A 20,453-nucleotide genomic window follows, 5' to 3' on the forward strand; every position below is an offset into this window, starting at 1 on the left:
CCCACAGGTAATCTCCACAGTTCAGTTTGGTATAGGATTTAGTGATTGCTCTGCAACTATGATTTTGTCATACAGTTACGAATAGACTGCTATCCAAGTGTCCTGCAAAAATATAAGCACTGTAAAGCTCTATAACTTGGTCTGTCACTGTCAGCAACATCAGTCAAGATTATTACTATAGAATGTTTGCCGCTCTTTAATGTCCTAGGTTTGAGGTTTACACTAATCAAAAGTCTTGTAGCCTATGGACTTCACCTGCAAGTGTACTCCAAATTATCAGCCTTCTTGAGGTGCTGTTGAGCTCCAAGTGTGCCAATATATCAAGATTGGCATTTAGGTGTGAGTATTTTACATTGCTGGAGAAGAAGGTGATGAAGCTTTTACATTAGTGGGGAATACTGTATTGATCCAGAGAGATGACTGGCAGATATCTCCATGGGAAGCCTGCCTGGTCACATCTGTAAATGAGCTCATTGACTGAGCTGTGTGCAGCAATAGATGGTGAGGGACAAGGCTGGATCAAAGGCATGTAATGTAATCTACAAGGTGCTTGGTGCTGGTCCCTGCAAATTTCACGGTTTTGCATGAAATGCATGATGCTTGGAGCATTCTAATGGGATCAAGGGTGTTTAAAGCTGCGAGAGCCTGTTTATCAACCATCTCATTTATCTAGTTTGTCAATAACTGAAAGCACATACAGCGTAAGATTTAACAGAGAGCTTCACTTTTGTTAGCCTTACTTGCCGTAGAAAATTTGACCTGTGTCTGTACTCGCTTACTTGTTCACTTTTTCACTATTTCCTATATAGTGGATGGCAGTGTGTGCACTATATCAGCAAGGAGTGAACAAAACAAGTGAGTGTTTTCAGATGCTGACATATACACCGAACGTCAGAGAGAGCCCTGGAGCTGTCGCAGAAACAACTTCATCACATATGTACTTTTATCTAACGTACCTTACTTTTGATAGTAATAATAATGATAATAATAATACTTGATACGCTTTAAATTGTTTTAGCATAGATATACACACACACACACACACACACAATAAATCTTATATCTTATAAATCTAATAAATCAAGTAAATTGTTGTGTCATGAAAATATATATAATATAATATAAAATAATAATGAAAAACTGGCAACAAGAATAAACACATTGAAAACAATCGTACATTGTATTTAATTTTCTATCCTGAAACTCTCCTATCCATGCTGGGCAGCATTTCTGAGATCAGAGAAGAGATGACCATGCGCACTTACACTCAAAAAAAATTGCTCTTTGGCTGAACTTGATTCAGTCGTGGACAGTGGTTCCACGTGTTTGAAATGATTTATCTAATTTAAAATTACTATGTAATCTCAGCACAAACACTGTCTAGAAAGAACTTAGTTGAATTGAGTAAACAACAAAATTAGACATGCCAATGTAACTCAAATAAATCTCTTATTTCTGGTGAATGTTAGCATGCTAAATACATACTGGTTGGAAGCACTACAGAGTGTAGTTTAGTAAATATGGCATGGTTAGCACTAGGGATGTAACGGTATGAAATGTTCACGGTATGACAACCTTCACAAAAAATAACGCTGTATTACGGTATATATAAATTTTTTTTTGGGGGGTGGGGGGGGTTTCTCCCCTTTTCTCCACAATTTGGAATGCCCAATTCCCAATACGCTCTAAGTCCTCGTGGTGGCGTAGTGACTTGCCTCAATCCAGGTGGCAGAGGACAAATCTCTGTTGGCATCCATGCACAACTCACCATGCGCCCTACCGAGAGCGAGAACCACATTATAGTGACCACGAGGAGGTTACCCCATGTGACTCTACCCTCCCTAGCAACCGGGCCAATTTGGTTGCTTAGGGGACCTGACTAGAGTCACACAGCATGCCCTGGATTCGAACTTGCGACTCCAGGGTTTGTAGTCAGCGTCGTTACTCGCTGAGCTACACAGGCCCCCACGGTATGACGGTATTAAGGTACCTTGCTAAAATTATAAGCAGTTTAATATTTATCTAGGATATACTGTATTTTCCGGAAATAAAGTCACACCTGAATATAACTCTGGTCAAAATCGCGTTGTTCAGAGAGAGAGAGAGAGAAAAAAGTTCAGTTGCATCTCTGTATAAGTCGCACTGACAGAGGTTATATTCAGCAGGCACTAGAACCCGGTAGCAGCTGCCTGAGTCCCAACTTCCCTTCATCCGCTAAAAAGTCAGACACCTTTATGAAGATTAAAGGCCAAAACATACTTCACAAACGTACACAAACGTAGATGCGAGTGCTTGGCCAACGAGTGGTCCCATTGTACAAAAAGTCGTACATATTTTTCAGAAAAGATTCACCTCAAATTGCTGCTTGCTCCACCATGGCAGTTGTTGATTGAAAGAAGAAAACCCACTCTAGTGCCCCTTGCAGCAACGCTGAGAATGCAGCGCGTACTTGCGTTGTGTTATGAATTGAGTGCTGACACATTTCACAACGCAACGACGTGTGAAATCGAGCTTGTGTAGCAAGGTGCATCTGCGTTCTTGCGTAGAGTATGTTTGGGCCTTTAATTACCTCAGGAAATACAGATCTTATGCTTTGTAACTCTATGCTGTTTACAAATAAACAGCTTTTAGTCTGTGAGTAAAACAGTATGCCTGTTGTATTCTATTCATTCATTAACGTTAGAGACTGTCTATCTGTCGATATTTCTGATATTTGAACCCTATATGCTGCGCATTAATGTATTTACTACTAATGTTATGAAATGTAGAATTTGTTAGAAAAATAATATTATGATGGACGGAATGTATAAACTGGTTGCTTAAAGTACTTTGTAAAGGAAAAATATCTTGAATTGGCCACTTTAAAACACTTCTACCATCTCTATGACTGATGTTTTCATCTGTTTGAGTGTAAGCATATGTGCTTTGCCGTGCAGTTCACGCGTGTGACTTTTAAAATGAAGTGACGGTTGAGTGAAACAGGAGGCAAGTTAGAGATTTATTTGATCAAGTTTATATGATGCTGTGCAAATGTAGCTGATTCTCTCTTAATTTAACTGATATTTACAATGGAAACTTTCATTTCTTTACTTGGATTTTAGAAAAAAAATCAATACCGTGAATGCATTACCGTGAATTATAAATGTCAATGGTTTGATAACTGTCTCTTTTTAAAACCATGGTATACTGTGAAACTGTGACTGTTACATCCGTAGTTATCCCATAATTGCTTAGTGAAGCGAGCAATCAATTTCATATGCGACATCTACCTGTCCTCCTCGTTAGCTCAAGCTCCACTCTTCACAATAATGGTAAAATAACAGAACTCTTCTAACTCTCAACATAACAAAACATTAAACACTAACAAGTATCCCCCTTTATATTCATCTTGCAAAAAGCACATAAAATAACACTTAATTTAAAAATTTACTCTCCCTATCGAGTCCCATGCTAAGCATGCTGGGAAATGGAAATCCCCTAACCAGTTTCATCAATGCTGCATTAACACCACAAAAAGTATTCATGTACTCCCAACTCAAATGGATTAAGTAAACTTCCATTTTACAAATTGAAATGGATAGAATGCAATGAAATCAAGTTGTGAACAGTTATCACCTTAGTGAATTAGTGAAGAAAGAAATCACTTGGCATTAATGGCAAAACAAAAATCAACAATTACCTCATCGATACAGTTTCATCTGTATAAATAAATCATACATTGTAAAATTGTACCTGTATGATTTTGACTCGCTAAATATTAATGTTATTTTTAATCAAGTAATGATTTGTCAAAAAGCTAATGAAAATGAAATAAAAGATTACATCAGATGTACACTCGATTCAGTGTACATTTGTTGGGAATGGTTGTTTGTTGTTGTTCACTCAGAATTCGGACATCACTACAAAATGCACTATATAATGGATAGGGGGCAATTTTGGACAGCTTTTGACATTTTGCTGTTAAGGTTTCTCGTCTGCTGGTGTTACATGACTCCTGGTTGTTTTCTGTACCATCTCTTCCATCTCTGAAATCACCATGTGTTTGGTGATGAAACGGGGAGAATGTGTAAACTTCTATGGACTAAATGAACAGATGGGTTTTAAGCTTTGAATCTTTTAGGCCCGTGTTGATACAGGATAATCAACTTGTGGCCAGGTCATCAGGCATGAACACTGCTGAATAAAATGAGAAATTCACATGCTGTGTCTCTTAAGTAATTATCATCAGTTAGCCTATTCAGATTTGTCATTCCACCTAATAGATTGAAGTGGCATGCTGGTGTGTGCTTGGTGATAACTGTACGTCTGTAGTCACTGATCCATTTGTGCCTATCATAGGTTTCGCTGTGCAGATTACTAATTAGTTTAGCTATCAAGGTCTCCAAAGGCTAATTGAGCATCCAGAAAGCCTGGCGTTTAAGAGGCTGTTGTCATATTTTTTTCTCCTTGGTATTTATTTAAAGCAGCCCCAGGTGGGGGTTATGTTGTTAGTCGTGGGACATATCTCACGTTCTGGGTTACACGGAGTGGCGGTTTAGTTTTAATTTGGAGCCACGTGTCTTTATTTGCTCTAGAGGTTTTTCCATGTGAACTTTACAGCGAGACATGACAGGTACAGGTTAAATAAGGCTAGCACATGCATGCTATTTATGTATCTAACAAATATAATCCACTGGTTAGCAGTGACAAGTTTAAAACAGACCGTCACTTTTGAGGTGAGGTCATCACCACCAAAAAGGAAAGGTTAAATATAGCCTAACACATAATTCTGCAGGCAACCATAGAGTTTAATGAGACGATTATGCCAGTTCTTTCATTAATGGGAATTAATTTTAAAGTTTTTGCTGAAAATAGATTTTAAACCTTATGTACAAAAGAAACATACAAGCATGGTAAAATATATACATCTTAAAAATAAATGTTATATTCATGAGAGGGCACATTTATATATAATATACTGTATACAATGTCTTCATGTGAGGGCACATGGATATATAATATATACAATGACACTCTAAAATTACATTTAAAAATAAAAGGCTTGATTTTATTTATATCCCTTTTTCTCTCTCCCTTTTTTGTACATCATAGATTTCATGTGACAATAAAAATAAATAAATAAATATTGCCAGTAGTGATGAAGCATACAGTCACTTTTTGGCTTTGTAAGGCATTGTTTTATCTTACTGCTAAACTACAAACAATTTGACCTGTAATATTTTAATTAATTAATTTTAGATGGCAAAGGCTTTGAAGAAGGGTCAGTGTGGAAGACATTTTTTTAAAGTATTGCCATTAAGAGTGATACTCTAATGTTCAGCATTACTTTACATTGGCTGAAAAGTTTTCAATCGTATTATAGATTTTAAAAACTATCGGCCGATTAATCGGCCTGTTTTCCCACCTTAGTTATCAGTATCGGAAAACGCACTATCAGTCGACCTCTAATATGTATGAGTTTTGTAATAGTTGTTTATGTCTTTGCCTTTTGAGTTATTTTTAGTATGTTGCTATGTGGTTTCTAGGGTGTTGATACAGTGTTCTGGGTGATTGCTTACTGGCCCAAGTAAAAAGAGCCCATCACTAAGTCTCTGTGATATTTTGGTCGCTAGATATGGCTCAAGTCCCTCCTTCAATGTAAGTCTGTAATGATTTTTTGATAACACTTTACAATAAGGTTCCATTTGTTTGCATTAGTTAATGCATTAGGTATCATGAACTATCAATGAACAATACATTTTTTACATCATTTATTAATCTTTGTTAATGTTAGTTAATAAAAATACAGTTGTTCATTGTTAGTTCATGTTAGTTAATAGTGCATTAACTAATGTTAACAAATACAACTTTGGATTTTAAAAATGTATTACTATATGTTGAACTTAACATTAACTAAGATGAATAAATGTTTAATAAGTACTGTTCATTGTTAGTTAACATTAACTAATGTTGTTAACTAATGTTAACTAATGGAACCTTATTGTAAAGTGTTACCGATTTTTCCCGCACTGTTAATTGTCTAGGTTGTAATCTGACAAGATATGTGTCAAAAGTTTATTATTTAGGGTTAGGGATTTGTTCAGATTCCTAACCCCAAGTGTGGATAATAATGATCGTGGTTAGTGGTGCACCAATCAGGAAATTTGAGGTCGATACTGATCTCCGATTTTTTTAACACTAAGATCGGCTGATACTGATTTTTTAAAGTGCCCTTTGCCACACTTTTGCAAGTTATATTGTGCAGTTTGATGTTGATGCCCCACACAGTTAAATTACAGTAACACTTTACAAAAAGGTTCCATTTGTTAACATTATTTAACAACATTACTGTAGTTAACATAAACTAATGAACTTAATGTTAGTTACAACATATACTATTACATTTTTAAAACCAAAAGTTGTATTCGTTAACATTAGTTAATGCACTATGAACTAACAATGAACAATTATAATTTTATTAACTAACATTATAATTAATATAGGCTGTAAAAATATATTGTTCATTGTTCATTCTTGATACCTAATGCATTAAGTAATGTTAACAAATGGAACTTTTTATAAAGTTACCAAAATTACATAAAAATTACATTAATTGTGAACTGCTAACATTTATTTGTTTTGAAACAGTTATGAATAGTTCTGTTGTCAATATCAAAAGATCATTGTGACATACTGGTAAGCAGTAAAAACCATGAGAGCATCACACACAGCAGAGATACATTCAAAAATAAGAAAAATATATCCATTACAAGCTCTAAAACTGCTCCAGTGAGAAATCATTAATATCTATAATTTGTTTACTGTCTTTGTTGTTTTGCTGTCACACAAATCACCAATTATTAAGCAAATACATGAACACGCGGTACCTTTATGGTTCAAATGTAATTGCTGTGATTAGTGGTAATGTGACCAACATTAATCTGATTTAAATTGGGATCCTCACAGAATAATGCTGAGATGAGTGACTGACTGAGATATTGAGAGCACCTGGAGAGCGCATATGTTTGATTGACACCACGAGTGAGCACATTGAAGGGAGTGAAGCTGAAGTGCATTGTGTGATCACTAGCATTTACTTGTTTTTATGTTTTCAGAAAGACTAGTAAAAGGTGTTGGATGTTTGGCACCAAAATTGTCTACATCACAAAGAAGTACACTTTATTCTTTAAGTCAGTTGCATTATGGTAATGTGCTTTTGTTTTCTTATATTTGTGCTATGAGGATGCATTTTTGGTAACTTAAAAAGAAGCTTTTGCAGCTTGTTTAGCTCCAAGTTTGGTAGTTTCTTTGTCACATATGTCATTATAGAAAGGATGTTTGCTTTATATAGGCCTAGTGTTGGTTTCATACTGTAGAGGTAAATAATTCTCTGATCAACTGATCCTCATTTGCTGAGTCAGTGAGTCTGTGTGTGTGTGTGTGTGTGTGTGTGTGTGTGTGTGTGTGTGTGTGTGTGTGTGTGTGTGTGTGTGTGTTTATAACATATTGATTTTTTTTAAAAGGAAGAAGAAAGGGTCTAAGAATCAAACAGCAAACACTCGCAAGGGAGAGGAGGGGGTTAATCAAACGGCGCTGTGGATTCTCTTCTCTCTAAGCTAAATCCCAACAAATGCCCTGTCATATCACGTTCCTGAGTATGCCTTCATCCTGTCATGATAAGAAAACCAAGACATAACGTCGCATCTCAGCTTCTTTGCACACCTTGAGCGGGAAGCGTTCATCACCAGACCTGCTATTTTTATACTCTTATTTTTAGCCGTGTAGAAAATGAAATCAGATGCATGGTTTGGCTCCTCCCAGCATGACTGTGATTGACAGTTGGGTTCGGCTGAATAAAAAAAGATGTCTAGAATGGATAAGAGATGAATCTGGTAATAATAAGAGTAATCATTTAATCCAAGGTGTCATTCTTACTAGGTTATAACAGAGGTTTTGCGCTCTTTATTTTAATCCCTGGCTCAGGGGTAGTTTCACATGATATTTTATAATTTTTATATGAATCCATGTCACAATTGCATGCATAACATATTGTCCATGCACTCGTGCATAATGCAAAGAAATGCATTGGCATGACTGAACAATCGATTAAAATCTGCCAATTAATTTATTGCATATATTGATATTTGCTGAGAAGCCCTCAAAATAGTGATATTCAATCTATTATCTCAAATATATTTATAATATATTGAAATTATATTAAAATTAAAATTGCTTGCATGACATAGCACTGTACATGCTCATGCATAATGCAAGAAATGCATTGGCATGACTGAATAATATAGGACTATCAATAGATTCAAGTTTTAATCAAATTAATTATGTGATGTGCCGTTTAATTCATTCTATCTATCCATATTTTATATATATAATTCATCCCAAAAATAAAGTGTAAAAACATTACGCAATTAATAATTTCATGCATTTTATATTTTAATAATATATAATTTTTTTAAGTGATTTTAATTATGGGGACACTACAAATGTCCTCATAAACCACATTTATAGCATAACCCCTTGTAATTACCAGTTTGTAACCTAAAAAAAAGTCCTCGTAAACCACCATCAGGGTTCAGATCTCTCATCCCCCAGCAGGCAGTGCACTGATTGACTGATTACCTCAACTTTCTCTGGGTACCGGCTGTAGGGTCATGCTCCACTGCATTTAATTATCAAGAATAAAACCATTTTCCAAGTGTTTGCCTTTTTCTCTCCTTTCTGATTCCCTTGTGCCGACCACTATGATACACAAAATGTTCTACTTGATAGAAAGGTTGTTTTGCAACCAAGCCACAAAGTGATTTGACTAGCAATCAGTGGAAACAAAAGAGACTGGGTATCAGTTTGCATAGTGATATAGAGTTACTTGGGAAACTTCTAGCTTTAGAAACCCACCAGTGCACTGATAGTGCCTCCAGCCCAAAGGATGTGAGATTTGCTAGAGGTAGGCATGTAGCTCATTGGAGACTGCCTTAGGTGTAGAGCTTGTCACTGGGGCATCACTTGAAGCACCTCAGCCGAGCAGTCAGCTGGAAACTGTAGCAACCATTAGCAACATGGTTACCATGACATCCATCCACCAGTGAAGCAGCGTTCCTGGCTGGACTCCACTGGGAGTTGTGATGGCAGAATTTAGAGGGAACTGGGACAAGCCATTGAGACAAAATGAGACGCAGGAGTTTTTGGCAGAGAGGCCTAGATAGTGGTGCTTGCTAAGGCATGAATCAATTAGTGTGTGTACATGCACACCAATATGTTGATAACTAACAAAAATCTGCTTATTCAAAAATTGATAATGCAAAAAAACCACACAGCATTTACAAGAGAAGTAAAATCATTGGATTATTCTCTTCTTTTGATGTCAAAACATAAACAGGCATGCATACGACACTTGAGCACATTGTATAAGCTGGCAAGAACGCTGTTCAAGGTGTTTACATGCAACATAAAATTGTGGCAATTGGCAAAATTACCCCAGTAAAGGAACGGCGTTTAAGGTGTTTACATGATCTTATACATTGTAAAAAAATCCTTAACGTATAGCAGAGATGGACCACTGGTATTAAAATGAATGGGAGAAATTAGGGCTGGGTGATACAACAATATTGATATCTATCAGAAATAGTTTTTTTCCCATATTGATGATAAACTTTTTTTTAAATCGTTATTTTCGACATTTAGCCTATGTTCTACATCTAAACGATCAGTTCAGGTTCATCTGGCTAAAAACGCAAGCAGTTCGGCAAGTTATACACACAACTAGCTAAATGAATCACGGTCATGAAGTCACCCTGTTAGAGGCTACATAGGTCCAGCTGTCATGGAAACCGGTAATGAGGTTCGGTAGCTGCTAGCTAGCTATTTGGCTAATATTATATCGTTGTGTAGCGAACAAGACAGCACTGACAATGCAATACAGCTATTGACTGAACACAACAGCAACTCCAACATCAACACCATTGCTGTTTATTTATGTACTATTTATTTAAATGTTTTTTCTTGATCCATAGCGCTGTCACAGGCAAGAAAGTTTTTTCTTTTTCTTGTGATGTTTACTGGCTGTTGGCAATCCAGTTTACCAGTTGTTAGGTGCATTACCTAACAAACCTGTGGAATGCATTTCCTCCTCCATTAATGGTATAAAATATATATTGTGATAAATGCTGTTATCGAACGATATTAAAAACATATCCAAATCGCCCAGCTCTTGGAGAAATTGGAATGCGCAGTGGCCAACGAATGTACTGGAAATACCACCTTAGAGGTAAAAGAGCCAATCACCTTTTAGATACAGACATTGACTGTCAATCAGCTCGAGAACTTGCATGTGTATTAGCTGAACCAGACTGAAAAACAGCGATTTAGCGTGATCTGAGCAAAAGAAGCAAAATGTATAATACCATTGTTGTCAGATTTGACTGCTGATTTTAAATATGTTTGATTGTAATCTTGACCAACCATTTTAAAGATTTATGTCTTCCCCATTCAAGTAGATAGGAGCTGTACTTCTATGCTGCATGTTTACATAGAAAATAGCTGCCTAGCCTACCCGGGAGCATTACAAATATGGCCGCCGAGTTAACTGACTTGCCTTGAAAGGGACTTTGCTTCTACTCGCATTAAAGGAGGGCCATATCTTTGGACCAAAATATCATAAAGACTTGGGGGGTGGGCTCTTTCGACTTGGGCTAATCAACAACAACCCAGAGCGCCCTAGCAACCACCTAACATTGCCCTAGCAACCACATTACAATGTGCTAGCAAATGCATAGCAACACCCTGGCTTATGTGCTTATGAACTTGGAAGTGAATTGCAGTGTAAACATTATCAGTTGGATTTCCTCTAAGATCTTTTGGTTATTTAGCAACCTGGGTCTTACTCATGATTACCTCAATAACAAAACTCCGCTCAGAGCTTCACCACAACAGGGCTTTACCACAACACAGCCCAATCAATCCCAAGAAAATCAATCAGTTGAAAAGTCTGGAAATACAAAGCACAAACCACTGGCCCATACACTACTGTCAAGGATTCATTGCTGTCTGGATGCATTTTTTGGGCCTTGTTTGTTGAATCGGGTGTGTTAACAGTCTGTTACCATACAGTAGGGCTTAAATACATTACAGTGGGTCTTGCTCCCTGGCCTTGTAATGGGTCATGGGGGAGGAAGTTGTGTCTGTAAGGAATCATCAAGCGGAACGTACAAGGTTGACTGGTTACCCAGGACCCTCATATCCACTGAGAGGGCAGATTGGTCAGTGTTCCATGGATAGCATAATAACCAGGGCCATAGCAGAGCACGGGCTTATGCCCTGGGGCCCGTGGCTGCAGGGGGGCCCATTCACAGCATCCACCACCCATTTCACCACTGGCTACATTCATGGGAGGAGGGCATGTAAACGCGATCAGCGGGAGATGGTGATAAACACGTAGATAGTGCACAACAGCAAAAATTGTAGCGCATCGTCATAGAGTCCTTGTAGTGCATCGTCATAGAGTAACTAGGGATGGGCATTTTCGAGAAATTTTGTAGTCGAGTACTCTAACCCACAAAAAACAAGTACCCGATTACTCGTATATTAAAATGCTCATTAAAAACAGGTTTGACGTGTGTGAAATTCATAATTTGTTTTATTCACAAATATTACCAAGAACGGTTTCAAAATAAGATAACTTCAAATGATGCTTTTTTTGGGGGGAAAAAGTTAAATGAACAATATACATGAATAAAAATGAAAAACAAAAAAGATTTAAAAATAACCCTAAAAAACAATTGCACTCACCCAGAGCTTACATTGAAACCAATACTGACAAAATGAGGGTAATGCACGATAAAAACACTGAGTCTACATAAAGGCTATCTCATTTGTATTATTTCCTATGTTATTATTCAGAAAAACAAGTGGTGAAAGTTGGCTTTTTATAAAATGAGCTCTGCCTGTGTTAAAAGATTTAACAAACATACACACATACTGGTCTGATAAGCTCCGAGTTCCTTGTATCTTTCCCCCATAAAAGCTTATCCTTGTCTGTTGGTTTGCATGAGTCCAGCAAAAAACAAATACAAAATAAAGTAGAAATCAATAAGAATCAAAATATTACAAGTATTGCCTTTTAATACAACTCGGCTTTGCTTTAGAAGCACAGACGCCATGATATCTTCTTCTCTCATCCAACACCTCAATGACACATCCACAGCGCCCCCAGTGGACTCAATTGTAACTGCAAGATTTGGTGAGAGATTCCAAGGGAAAATACAGTGTAATTCAGCACTGCTCATGGGAGGCATGCGGAAAGGAAAATTTATTTGCGTTATTTGAGTAGCTATTTTAATACTCCAGTATCTGGTGCAGAACGAGTACTCAATTACTTCTGCACATCCCTAAGTGTTACACTGCTTTTCTTTAAATTTAAGGTATTTTCTGATGAGAAATCACATTTGCCCATTTATTGCCTTGTTGATAAAATTGTAACAATGCCCTTTTAAATGCTGATGGTCTCCCTCCAATAGGAGTACAATCTAATCTTTGCACAGAACAGAGAATGCAAAACAAATTTTTTATTGTTTTCAGAATTTGTTACTGGTACAGGGTGGTTCTGACTGAAGTTATCTGTACTATGGCACCGATGTGGTAAAGAAAGCATTAGAGAGAGAGAGAATGTAGGCTTGTTCAGTATCTCTGTGATAAGGGGGAGAGAGGGATATAGTGGCTGTTCCGGCTTCTCTGGTTGGGCACTTCTTTTCATTGCCAGAATCAGGTTGACCTTGGAGATAATATTGAGCCTTATCCCTGTTTGTCACAGGTGAGGAAAAACGGATTATACTCTCTGAAGGCCGTGCTGACAACAGAGCCTTGATGACCCCCATCAATGTTGTCCTGGGCCGTCCTCAACCCATCCTCAACCTCAATGCACTGTTGTTTTTCTCTGTAATCCATGTTTTATGCCTTCTCATCAGTGCTTTTCTAGGAGCTTTAGCCTGTTTATGTTGGCATGTTTCAGTAATGTACTAGAACCTTCCTTAAAAAGTGCAATAGCACATTAAGAATCTTGTGAGGTTGAGGTAAAGGAATATTTATCACATTTGCATCAGTACAGTGAAAGTATGGAAGCTGAATTGAATTGAGGTCAGTGAGTATCTCAGTATGCAAGCCTTTGGCAGTATCATCATTAAGGATCTGGATTGCTTGGAGGTAGTAACTCCTCCCAAGTCTTGGAAGTTGACCCTTAATCTGCAGTAGCATTTTCCCAAACATAGTAGTGAGTAGGGTTGCAGCGGTATGAGATTTTCACGGTACAATAACCGTCTCAGAAAATATCACGGTATCACGGTATACGGTATTACACAATTATTATTTTTTTGGTTAAACAAATGCTTTATTATAATTGAAACTTGAAACCATTTTTTTAATGGAAGTATGTGTAAAAAAAAAAAAAGTCTCCCTTTTGAAAATAAATAAAATAAATAAGAAATAAGAATGCTAACAGAATTATAATAATAAACCGAATTATAAACATGATAAAAAAATTGCATGTAACTATAACATGTTATATAACTAAAGCATGTTAGTCTACATGTTAGCATAGCATGTTAAATTAACTACTAAATGAAAAATAACATCAGCTGTGTGAGCTTTTAAAGTAAAGTCCTATGATTATTAACAATTAACATATACTGTAGGTGCATGACAGCGCAGCCAGACTGCTCCTGTCTGTACCTTTAACTCTGTGGTTCTCTGGTTTTGCTTCAGGACCCAGATTTTACTTTGGAAATCAAGTGGTGACCCACCATAGTAAAAACATAACCTGTGTTTAACGTATCCTGGGTCGCATTTCCTTTTATGTTGCATAGTTTTGTTCATGGTTTTCAAGTACAAGGACATGCATCAAGTGACATTATTTTTGTTGTTGATGTCAACAACAAAATCTAAAGGAAGCTTTCTCTCCCCCCTTTTAAAAAATGAAGAGCATATTTACTTACATGGGCCCATTATTATCCCGTTTGTTTCCTAATTTCAAAAATTATTCAAACAGAACATACATATTACACAGGAGGAAAGGCTCCTCATTACCATGGTTAGGTCAGTTTAGCTAGTCTTAATAATAATAATAATAATAATAATAATAAATTATAGTATTTATTAAAAAATAAGTACTAGCTGAAACAGATCTTGAAACTATAACTACAACTGCCACTGTTGATATAAAATTAGGTCTAATAGATTCTATCTTTAGATTATTTCATATGAAACTATAATATTTTGTCAAAATATAACAGTTACTTTTACACGTATAAAATCGTGAAAATTTTTTGTAAAGGTGATGATGTGCAATTATTTTATTTTTTGGCGCATTGCACAGTGTTGCTCTTTTCCTCCTCAGTGCTGTTTGGCATGTCAGGGATGCCTACTGATTGAGAGTTTCAACTTGATTTCCTCCATAATGCTTTAAACTAGAAAAGTCTCACTAGAATTGAAATTGGTCACATCAGTTTTGAGGTCTGCGCTCCGCAATGTTGAGGGAAGCCTGGTTGTTGCACGCATGTGCCAGAGATAGTGCAGATGAGAAACCTTTAACTGATTGCGAGATTATCATTAAATCTGCCTCGGCAGTCTTAAATAGACTATCACTTGGGCGGCCGCCGAATTATCTTCAATGGGAGAACAATGGCATTGTTCTTTCCCTGCTGTCCATGACCCAATCCGAATAGAACTGTGACCCACCAGTTGAGAAACACTGCTTTAACTCACACACACACTCACTTACGTCAGACCCCCTCGCTTCTCTCTGACATTTTCTCCGCTGCATGTGTATGTGTGGCGCAAGTTGACGAGTCTGACAGGCAGTCGAGGAGGAAAGGAGATGCGCACGCTCAGGTGAGATTCTCCGTCTGGTTGCATTTTCTTTTCTCAAGCAAATGTACATGGTATTATAACTGTCAATTTTCATACCGTGGTATACCGTGAAACCGGTATACCGCTGCAACCCTAGTAGTGAGAAAAGAACATTGTTGAGGTGGCTGCGATCCTGAAAACGGATAGTGATTTGAAACAACATTGTAAATAATGACAGACTATACATTTTTAGCAGAAGGCTCATTGCAATTGGAGTTGGTGCAGGGACACACTGTGTGTGTATTGGGTTTTCCCTGAAAGTACTGTACTAGAGAATTAAAGGACAAACTGCTTCTCACGATCTCTTCAGGGAGACAAAGGCCTATGCAGACAACACAAGGCACGATGAAATCATCTAGGATTCTGTTCCAGTGGAACTTCTGAGAATAAAGGAGATCTCAAAGGCTTTAGGGCCCTATGATTTCCGCAATGTGGAAAACACGGACGGAATCTCGGAATTCAGTCAGGAAAATGGAATTAACTATAAAACGCGGAATGTCACGGAATTTGACATATTTAGGATAAAATTAATGTATTAATTCTCAATTAATCTAATTAAAATGATGATATCTCCTTGTGTGATGATTAAACCACAAAAGGCTGAGAGATGCAGACTGAATGTGCTGCATTCTTCAAAGGGAATGTGTAAAGCTGGCCGCTCATACTCTAACACCTCATCATAAGCATAAGCATTATGCATGCTCTTTGTGTGTTATAGATTACAGACAGCAGATTGCGCATTAAGCTTAAAGCACAGAGCACATGCATACTATATATTTAAATAATTAAAGTGCAGCATTTTGAGGTTTAAAACACATTTAACAGGGAAACAAATCCTGACCTTTTGGCGAAATTCTCCATTTTACTTTTGTGATTCGTGCAGATCTGTGCAGACTTCCCTGTGACTGATTATAGCTACTGTCAATTGCATGTTTGGTTACAGCAGCACATGCATAGTGATTCTGTGTCTGACAGGAATGGAGTGTAAAGGGCTCTGAAAAAGTGGCACTCGTGAAACTTCTCATTTGTAAACAAACTGAATGACCTGGTACATGTACTGACCGACTAAATTAGAGGGGCATGTTGTTCATTCTCTTCTGCATCGGCATATGAGTCTACCTTGTTCATCAAGGAGAGAAAGGGGCGGAAGAGCTATTAATGCGTAAAAGTGACTGATGTTTGTACACATTAAGGAGCTTTCACATGACTCGCGTCAGTGCAACCTCAGCCTCCAACTTTAGTCTTTTTAGTCAAGTCTTTTTCAGTCATGTATTGCCTTATAAATTATGTTTTTGAGAAAACAAAGGAACAAGAAATATTTAAAAACTGTCCAAATTTATGAAGGGATATTGAATGTCTCATTATTTCTTTTAGTTAAATATTACCTTATCGTTTCCGAGTATCCAGAGACCCCAGTTATTAAACTATAGTTATTACATTCACCAAGAAATTGACCTTAAAGGGAACAAAGCCTCGTATTACTTTCTGCAATCAAAGCAATTGCCAGTTTTTTTTCTCTCTCTACCAAATACATGTTTTTTATGTTTATTGTGCACATCTCATGCTTTCGTCCATGGGAAACTCGTAAAATCACCCCTCTTTGCTTCTGCAATGCTTGTCAAGAGAAAGGCAAAGCGTTGTCGCTTTTCCTGAAGAAAAAAAATTATAAATCTGCTTTGTTCTTGGTAGACTCTTGGTAGATTTAAGTTGTGAATTACTCAAATTTGGCATCTCCAGAAGTGGTCACCGAACTTGTCAGTAAATGAAACTAAACAAATATGTGAAACGGAAGCAAGCCACACCTAAATACCCTTTATTTTTGCAGCTAATTCTGCACAGTTATTATAATATGTAATTAAACTTTAAAACACGAATTCAGAAAAAAATAAAACTATGCAGCAAAAGTGCATCCAAAAAGAGAAATTGAAAAGAAGAGGCACTGGAATCTCCAGTCCCTTAAGACTACAAAGCAGAACTGTTTCTTCTCAATGGTGGCATTTTGCCACTACTTTCATAATTCGCATTCACTTGAATGTTCTTATGCCATCATGCACCAATAAAATAATCACTGTTGTAATCACGGGAATTATTTTAAGATTTGCTGTCTTGTACAGCTGCTAATTACTGTCGCTTATGATTGCGTAGCTGATGAAAGTCACACGTTATTATCTAGAATGGCTTATTGCAGAGTGCCAGAAGAGCCTCTTTTATACGCTCCGCATGAGTTTGTGACAGATGTCTGTAACAAACAGATTAGCCACAATCTTGCAGCGATGAATGGCAGAACCATTGCTGATATAGTCTTACGCTATGACCGGCCTACTCATATTGTTCTAAAATAATTTTCTACTTCAACTTTTCTCATAAATCTTGGATCATATTGAGAATGAGATGGCATTCTAGCTGTGCTAATTTCCTACGTTTGTTATTTGAGTCCTTGCACACTGATAATGAGATGGAACAGTGATTAGACCAATTAGTACAACCACAGGCGTATTGCAGCAGGGTGTCCTCATGCCCAGCTGCTAAGATTGCCCTTCCCATTGGCGTCAGTCAATCCTGAAGAAGCATGGCCCATTTCAGCAAGCTCACAACTGTGTGGTTGGCACAAGCAGGTCAGCTAGGCTGCTCAGCTTAGAAGCTTATATGGATTCAGGTATGGTTTTTCAGGCCTTTGGTCTATCTTGGGTTCTAGACCTTTAGTAAGAATATACACAGTATTTAATTGGACATGCAGAAAGACAAGTCTGTGAGGGATAATAAAACGGTCTGTCCAATGAATCCTGTTGTGTACCAACGAAATGTCTAAAATAACTAAAATGAGAGGTAGCAATTGTAAAACATCCTGCAGTTTTCTCTAATCTGGGTACAAATGTATATAAAAGGTTTGTGTGACCTGCTGAACTATGCCAATTCCTACACATTGTATCTTTATTTTGAGCAGAATTACACAGCTAATTCTCTCTAAGCAGAGATTCTGTTGAATGAAAAGTGTTTGTTTTGTGCAACACATAATTCATGAATGTTGTTCATTGACCTTTCATGTGCCTGTCTTGACACTCAAGAAAGCATGTCATTCAGAGGAGGCATGGAATACGTGTAATTTTGTTATTATAGAGGTATTTATATTTAAATAAACTATAAACAAAAAAACAAACAAAACTTAAATGCCCCCTGATTCCCCAACTAGGCATATCGTTCTTGATTGGCAGCATTATGTGAAATGCACCGGAGAATAAAAACAAAGGACAATCCTTCTTTTAAGCACACATTGTAAGTGGAGTTTATATCAGCGCACGAGTCTTCATTAAATTATGCTTTTTATATTATGCTTGTGAGGTATAAGTTTGATTGGTTATTTTTGCCAATTTAAGCAGATTATTAGATCTGTGTTAAATATGTAAAGCTATTTTTAATATCAGCTTCTGTTTTTTTATCTCTATGTTGGTTTACAGTTGACAAACTGTAGGAAAAATGATAGATCTGCTGTGTTCTTAGAACAAAAATATGTAGACATGCTTTTTATACATGAAAACGTACAGACGTTATTGAAACTCATTATAATTATTATTGTTTTCTTTTGATAAATCATGTCAGCAGCTCACAAACCGTAGGGAAATTATAGATTTGCTTTGTTCTTATAATGCTTAAAACCTCTACTAAAGTCTCTTTGTAGGTCTGTATAATTTTTTTTTTAAAGGATTACAATTTTCTTTTGATTTGTTGATTCAGTAACTAATTTCACACAAGACACTCATTTGTCACCACCTTCTGGCATCACCAGAAATGGTCACGGAATCATTAAATGGACCTGAACGAATTTTGGTGAACGTAGTCAAAACACTCGAGCCACTTGGATACATTTAAATCCCACAATGCACAAGCACAGAGTAAAAAATAAAATTATGCACATGCACAATTATCATTATTGTAATTGATTAATTTATTCAGGACCAGCTTGTGCTCAGTCTTTTATTGTCATGTGTGAAACAGAAGCTCCACAAGATGCCCTTGATTTTTGCAGCTAATTTTGCAAACATTTGCAATACTTGAAACTTTAAAATGCTACAAATATTAAAAGTAAATAATACGTATATATTAATATAATATGTATATCATACTTACGTATTAATCTATAGTGTATTATATTAATATTGCACTGTAAGTTGTGGGTCTGTGCGAGCCAATTACTGACAGCTGTGTTCCCCCACTTTTAAAATGACTGCTACGCCCCTGTGTGTGTGTGGGTGTGTGGGTGTGGGTGTATTGTAGATGTTTATCTGTGACATTGAGATCTACATTGATATTGTTTCTTCTGCTTGCTGACCCCTGCCACTGTCTGCCTCATCATTTCCATAGTGATGGATCTGTCAGTGTCAATGGCACCAATCTTGAGTGCAGAGCTAAAACATACACACAGTAGAAACAACTACACTGCTGTTCATATCCTAGTTTTTTTCCTTGTGATCTTTAATGAAGGTCATTCTCTGCAAGTTTTTAATTTGCAGAATTCAAAGAAAAGCTCAACCTTAATAAATCTGAGGGCTGAAAAAAAAGCAATTTTTTTAAAGAACAAATGTACTGCACACAAATCAGTACCAAACAAGCACTATAACACTGTGACCTAACCAGATGCAACACGCGATAAAAGGTATCTTTTCCATATTAATCAGAGTTTTGTTCTAACCAGCCATGACACATGACAAGTGACAGCGACAGGGCTTTCTATTTTTGGAATGGTTTGTATTTCTGTGACGTCGCGCCAGGCAGCGCAGTCACCAAATAGGTCTAAAATGATTCTTATTTCCGTAATTATAGCTGGCATATCATTAGCCGGTTCCAAACAACTTGATTTTGGCCGAGGGTGTCACACACCTACTGAATGCTGTGCTTGAGGTCTCGTTCTCTTTAGACGGCACTCTGTCACACACACACATACCAGTTCAGAATCGCAGAGGGGAGACATCCCGGCTCATTCCAACTTTCTCCGTTACGTGAAGATTGGCGAAATAACAACAGGAGTACCGCGTGAACATAAAAAAATTGTAACAGACTGAAGAAGGATGCGATTCATTAAGTAACTTTGCCCTGTGTATGTGTGTGATTGTGTATTTATCCCCCCATAGAAAGCGTTACGGAGCTTCGGTGAGAAAATTAGTTGTGTTAAATAAACACACTGTTTCATCTGCGACTGCTCTGATTTCTACATTTTATTGTCAATAATCCTCACTTTAGTGTATGAATATCGCATTGTCGCATCGTGTCGCGTCTGGTGTGGAAAGGCAGATAGCTTGTCCCTGGAATCTTATTGTGTCGCTTCTGGTTAGGACGAGGTGTAAGATGGTCTTAACAGGGATGTCATATCTAAAATGTTAGAAAAGGGTTTATTTGTTCAGTCTTTTCAGCTCAAGCCAATAATTTTTCATTGCGATTTGCTATCACGGGGTGAATTTCAGTCCTTGATTTTCAGATGACAGAAGCAGGTGTTGTGCATCTCTTAACTAAACAGCACATTTACAGAGAAACCTGACAATTTATTGTCTGCCATTCCTCTCCACGGG

At 37.1% G+C, this 20,453-nt stretch overlaps 1 protein-coding gene across 1 annotated transcript in view; it reads left to right on the top strand.

Moving 5' to 3' along the window:
* Positions 1–20,453, top strand: part of ctnnd2a (catenin (cadherin-associated protein), delta 2a) — a 474,718-nt gene that overhangs the window by 725 nt on the left and 453,540 nt on the right. The window lies entirely within an intron of this gene.

This window comes from Myxocyprinus asiaticus, chromosome 41 (genome assembly GCF_019703515.2).
Source record: "Myxocyprinus asiaticus isolate MX2 ecotype Aquarium Trade chromosome 41, UBuf_Myxa_2, whole genome shotgun sequence".
Taxonomy (NCBI): Eukaryota; Metazoa; Chordata; class Actinopteri; order Cypriniformes; family Catostomidae; genus Myxocyprinus; species Myxocyprinus asiaticus.